Source organism: Mandrillus leucophaeus, unplaced genomic scaffold, assembly GCF_000951045.1.
Source record: "Mandrillus leucophaeus isolate KB7577 unplaced genomic scaffold, Mleu.le_1.0 Scaffold184, whole genome shotgun sequence".
NCBI classification, from domain to species: Eukaryota; Metazoa; Chordata; class Mammalia; order Primates; family Cercopithecidae; genus Mandrillus; species Mandrillus leucophaeus.
The window spans coordinates 2861395-2867485 of record NW_012101854.1 but is presented as its reverse complement, the minus strand read 5'-3'; the positions used below and the strand labels follow the sequence as shown (position 1 = coordinate 2867485).

The 6091-nt window shown below is 38.0% G+C and overlaps 1 long non-coding RNA gene across 1 annotated transcript; it reads left to right on the top strand.

The window, feature by feature from the left end:
- Positions 1-4420: 4420 nt before the first annotated feature.
- Positions 4421-5732, top strand: LOC105538047. Its single transcript, XR_001005825.1, has 3 exons — positions 4421-4781; positions 4909-4985; positions 5567-5732. It is a non-coding gene; the product is annotated as an uncharacterized LOC105538047 (long non-coding RNA).
- The last annotated feature ends 359 nt before the right edge of the window (positions 5733-6091 follow it).

The following is a 6091-nucleotide window of genomic DNA, read 5'->3' as shown; positions in this document are numbered from 1 at the left end:
GTAAAATGCATTGCACATACTGGATGCTCAACATACAGTAGTTATTATCATTATCATTATTTCATTAAGTTGATGTATGAGAGTTTACTTAACTGATCCTATTCCAAGAATATTTAGATTATTTGTTGCTTCCTTGGCTATTACATATAGCTCTAAATTAGTATCTTTTGTTATACAACTTTTTTTTTTTTCTTTCACTGCTAAAGATTCTTTTCTTGGATATTTTCCTAGAAGTATAATTACTGGGTCATTCAATACTAATGGAATAAATTGTGATCCTTCTGGAATAGTAAACAAATTACATATGAGTGAGGAAGTCAAACACTTCTTACACCTACCCAGGCAAGAACACTGGACAATACCTATAGGTAGACTCAGCTTTTGGGAATCAGGAATACACACAAATAGAATCAACTGTGAGACATGTTCATTTTGCCATGATTCCAAAACTTTTGCTTCCAAATATGTCAATGTGGCCTAACAAAGTTCATTGAACTTGTCTTCAAATATCTGGATTTAGGTCTCTGCCTTGTTATTATCCATGTGACCTTGGGCATGAGCATAAACTCTGTGACTCCATTCACCCAATCTGTAAAATGGGCATAATAAAAATGACCCACCTCCCTGAAATGAGTAAATACACAGGGAAATGCTTTGGAAATTGTAAAAAACTATGGAAATATAAGACATGATTATTAGTATCTATGGAAAAGAGCTGAGATAGAAAAAAAGAATGCAAACACTTCTGTGTTCCAGACACAGTTCGCAGCTCTTGTTATATACCTCATTTAATCTTCACAACAAACTAAAGAGATAAATACCTTTTTTTTTTTTTTTTTCTTTGAGACAGGGTCTCACTCTGTTACTTAGGCTGGAGTGCAGTGACACGATCTCAGCTCACAGAAGCCTCCTCGGCCACGCCAAGCCTAAATACCATTATTATGGCCAGTTTACAGGTGAAGAAACTGAGGCACGGAGAAGTTAAATACCTCTTCCATAGTCACGTAGTTTCGAAGACACAGTTTGTCTCTAGAAATCATGAGCAGAACATTAATGCTACACTGTCTGTCTTATCAAATGTTGAGACATCTCTTTCTGCTATCTTAACATCAAGTCAGAAGACTCTCACCTGAGAAGTAGCCTGCATAGCCAACACTTCCCATTTCTCTGGTTAGTGGCTCCTGAATGTAACCACATTGGGCTTCACAAAATGTGAAGCTTGAAGTGAGGTCTAACAGAATGTCAGGCACAGGGTGGGCTAGTTATCTATTTTGTGGTTTGGAATGTTCGATGTGTATTAATATAGAGTTTTGCGTGTGATCAGACACGATGAGGACTAAAGAGAAAAAGAGCAATCAGATCTCCTCCCAGGACACACTATGAAAGGTGGTGTTTGTTTCTGAGGTGCTTATCTAATATTTGCTAACAGCCTCTACTGCCTCTCTGCAGCCTCACGTTACCCTTCCTGCACTTAATGTCCTTTCATGCGTTCCTACTCTTGCCTGCCTGGCTAGCGCCTGTCACGCAGAACTGAACTCTCCATCCTTCCTCGCTAAAAACCTAGTCTCAATTAATTTTCTCTTTAAGGGAATTTAATCAATGCTTTTATTGATTATCTAAGGTGTTAAGTATGGAAATGAAGCAATGTGCTAACTTTTCTCCCAGAGATGTATGCATTTTAACATATAGTGGGTGGTAGCTTAATTCACTGATGCTGAAATTTTAGGCATTCACAGACACTGGTGGATGAGAATTATTGGGTGGGATTTGCAACTCCCCTCAAAGCATGCCAGCTGAGCCTACTCTGTCACGAACAGAAAGCAAACAAGTGAAAGAGGTATGGTCAGAGAAAGGAAAAAGGCATCTTTGGCGGACGGAATGTAACTCTGGTTTTCTTTAGAAAAGCAGGTGCCCAGCTTTTCATCTCTTCCTTGCAGTGAGGGGTGGCAGTCACCAATGAGATATTCACAGTCTGCTCTGGATTTCTCACCTGGGTGCTTCCTTTCCCTCCTGGTTACTTTCTCTTTCTCCTTCCCTGAAATGGGGACATGGGGCCAAAGCAGTGGACAAAAGCAGTGGCAGCAGCCATATGTTGGTAGCTGAGAGGAAACGATACATTAATCTGAAGCATCTTGGTTTTGACATTCTTTTTTTTTTTTCTTTTTTTGAGATGGAGTCTCGCTCTCCCCAGGCTGGAGTGCAGTGGCGTGATCTCGGCTCACTGCCACCTCCACCTCCTGGGTTCAAGCGCTTTAGCCTCCCAAGTAGCTGGGATTACAGGCGCGCACCACATGCATGGCTAATTTTTGTATGTTTAGTAGAGACGGGGTTTCACCATGTTGGGCAGGCTGGTCTGGAACTCTACACCTTGTGATCCGCCCACCTCAGCCTCCCAAAGTGCTGGGATTACAGGCATGAGCCACCGTGCCCGGCCAGTTTTGACATTCTTAAACCAATAACCACTAACAAGGTCTACCTCTGGGTGTGGAATTATGTAGGTGAAGAAAATAAGACTTATTAGTTTGAACTACTCTTTTTTTGTTGTTACTTGTAGCAGAACATGATTCTTAATCAATATGACCTCTGGCTGAAATGGACTAAACGCATTTAAAAATAGCCTTCAGTGAGTACCTTGCATCTTCTCTGTCTAAAAACAGCTAAAGTATTTACTATTTATTAACCACCCACTATATGCAAGATAGTGTGTCTGCACCACTGAGATGGCACGTAGAGTATATAAGCACCTGACAGAGGGGGACATGAAACTTCGGCAGCTCGAGTCATTTGCTTAAAGTCATAAAGTTAGTGAATGGAGGGGTTGGGGGTAAACTCTGACCTTTTCCCACAGGGTCTATACACTTTTCCACTTAGCTTTCCTGTCTCACCCATTTCCTAACTAGGGATAAAATGATTGCATTCCCTAGTTACTCACATTATTCCCGTGTACTCCATAGGCACTTCACACAGGATTACATTTCCAAATAGAAGTTGACCCATGTTAGACTTACAAGAATTTTTATGATTATTGAAAACATTTCTTACAATTAAATATTATTTTGTCAGATGATCAGAGCTCACTATAAAACTAGCCTTATTCAAGGAAAACATGTAGGGCTCCTACTATAAGTCAGGTAATAGTTTGCAGGAGTAATAGGGGGTGTTGAGTAAGATGCAGGAAGAAAATGCAGGAATCTAAATAACAAAGAGTCTTGGAACAAGACGTGCATTTTAGTCCCTTTGTACTCTTCAGTGTAATTGTCTTTCTTGGCCACCCACCGTATTCTACATTCCCAACCTTCTGGTCCTCTTGCAATTATCCGGACAAGGATCAAGTGAAGGCCATAGAAACAGAGGCATATATCTATTGTCATTCTGAAAAGATAAAAAAAGTAAAGTGCATGCTACTTTTGTAAACATATTTCAAAAGCCTTAAAACATTGACTAGTTATTTCACTTATGGGCATTTATTCTAAGGAAAAAATTATTCACACTGGCAAAGATTTGAAGGAAAGATCTTATTTTCAAGTATTGTTTATGTAACCAGTGTATTGGGATAGCCTGAGAATTAAAATATTGAAATATTAAATTTAAATAATTATGTTTGAATATTTTGATGATTAAATAGTTCATTCTGACCATGGAGTACCATGCAGTCATTTGAATAATTATATTTGAATATTTGATTTAATATTTCATTCCAACAATGAACTACATACAGCCATCTAAAATATAGCATATCAAAAGAGAAGAAGATTTAAAAACGTATAGCATAATCTTCTGTTACTCTATATTGCCAGTGACAGTATGTGCTGTATAACCTCATATTTATAAAAAATACAGTGCATGAGTGTTTCTGTATAAAATACAATGAAGGAACATATGATAATGTAAATAGCAGTTATCTTTAGAAAGGGAGGCTTCAGAAATATTTTCTTCTTTTAGTTACAAACATTTTCTTATTTTCCACAATAAACATGCATCACTTTTGTTCTAAGGGAAGAAACATTGAAAACAAGAATAATGAAAACTATAAAAGAGCCCACATATACAAGTCACATAGCAAAGTGAATGACCCACTCCTATACCATCTGTATAGACACTGTCAGAAACAAATGTCAGAACACTGTTATTTATTTTGTGCTAACAGAAGACTTTTTTTTTTTTTTCCTGAGGTTCCTGGCTCTTTAGGAACACGATTCTCCTCTCTGAGCTGATTCTGATTGGAAGGCACCATTATCATGTTCTAAGCAAAGGCAGAACCACATTATTAGCCTTGAACAAAGGGACATAATAATTTTAGAATCCTCTAAAATAGCATTAATAGCAACTAATGCAGATCCTTTTATACAACCAACCCAAAGACACTGATGCTTCAGTTTAAATGGTTTATTTTTTTCTCTTGCCTTTCCTCCTCCCAGTGTTGTCTTGTCTTTGTGATGACATGGAGGGACCCACTGACCAGAAGATACATCATTCCCTGCACACTGGCAGGAAATGAAGAGCTGCCAAGTACCAGCCAGAAACTAAATGGAGATTGTTGAAGGATAGAAGAAGAAAATTAGATATGGGCTGTCAGTGCCCATATTTTTTGCATTAAATTATAAACAATATGCTGTTAATATTTAAATCACAGAGGAATATCAGAATAAAAAATATGTGTCCTTGTTTTTCTATCATTTCACTTTCTCCTCACCATGTCAATATCAAAAGTATACTGTATCTTTGTACTCCATGTCATCAGGCATAGTGCATATCTGCAAGTACACAACACCATAGAAATAGTAAGACAAAAACTTTATTAAATTTAATGCCTGATGCAGAATTTTAAGTTTGTTGTCTTCAACTCAAATGTAATATTTTGGGATTTTTGATACTTATAAGCTTGACAAATCAACTTTATGTTCTGAGTTAAAGGCAAATAAGAAGCATTCTGAAAACTTCATGAACATCAAATGTCAATTGCAACACAAGATTTTGATACAACTGTAAGTGACTCTGAAACATATGGATTGAATTTTCCTTGCAATATTCTAGTGTTTGGAAGGAAAATCTGTGCGAAAAACGTGTTGTGGGTTTTCTGAAACCCCCGAAACTGAAAAAACATTTTGATTTATTTAGATTTAGAGATGGGATAACCATTTTGCACCCCCGGAAAATTAAGTACCAAATTCAGTTCAGCACTGCAAGGCACAAGGGCCTGAATGAGTGAATCCTCCTTTTCAGTTGTATTGAACTGTTTTAATTCATTCAAACTATGCAATCGAATCAGTGGAAAAGCCTAGAGGTTTCTTTCTGGGGCTGTAATTTCCCCCACATAATCTCTGAGAGCCTTTCCCCAAGTCACCTCCAATAAACATGTACTCTAAACAAACATAACATGCAACCCAAAACAACCATACCACCTAGGTAAAAACTGAGATTGCTATACAAACTAAGCCCCCAGACAAATCTCCCCATCCTATAGAAATTCCGTGTCTCCACTGAGTTAAGTGCATAGAAACCCCAAAGGACCTTTCTGCTTTTACTTTGTTATTTTTGGATCTTATTTCACACTTTTGTCCTTCAGCTTGATTTGACTGGATTACTTCCCAACCCTCAGTAATGCTCCATTGTGGGAGCCTGTGTCTCAACAGTTCACACCTGCCTTTTACTCCACTGGGTTGTGAAGATTCACAGAAGATGACAGGAAGGGGGGAGAAATAAGCTAAAATAAACTTTAGAGGACGGCCCCATTGCTGTGCCTCTCTGATCTTGGTTGTTGTCTACAGAGCTGTCCTCCAAAGACATTGATATGCAGCTGCATTTTAGAAACATTTCCTCTTCCAGGTTAGGAGTCTTTTCCAAATTAAAGATTCAGTCAAGGGAATTGGTTTAGAACCAATTGGTTTAGAACTTCTTCTTCTTGCCTTCCTAAAAACCTAAAATCTTTGCGCATAAACACAAAAACAAAAAAGTATAAGCTTTTGATTCAGGCAGTCTGGGGATCGTGTCTTGGTTCTGCTTCATTGCTGAGTGTATAACCGGGAGTAAGTATCTTCTGAAACTCATTTTCCTCTTTTAACAATATGGAGATACTAGTCCTTCCCTCACT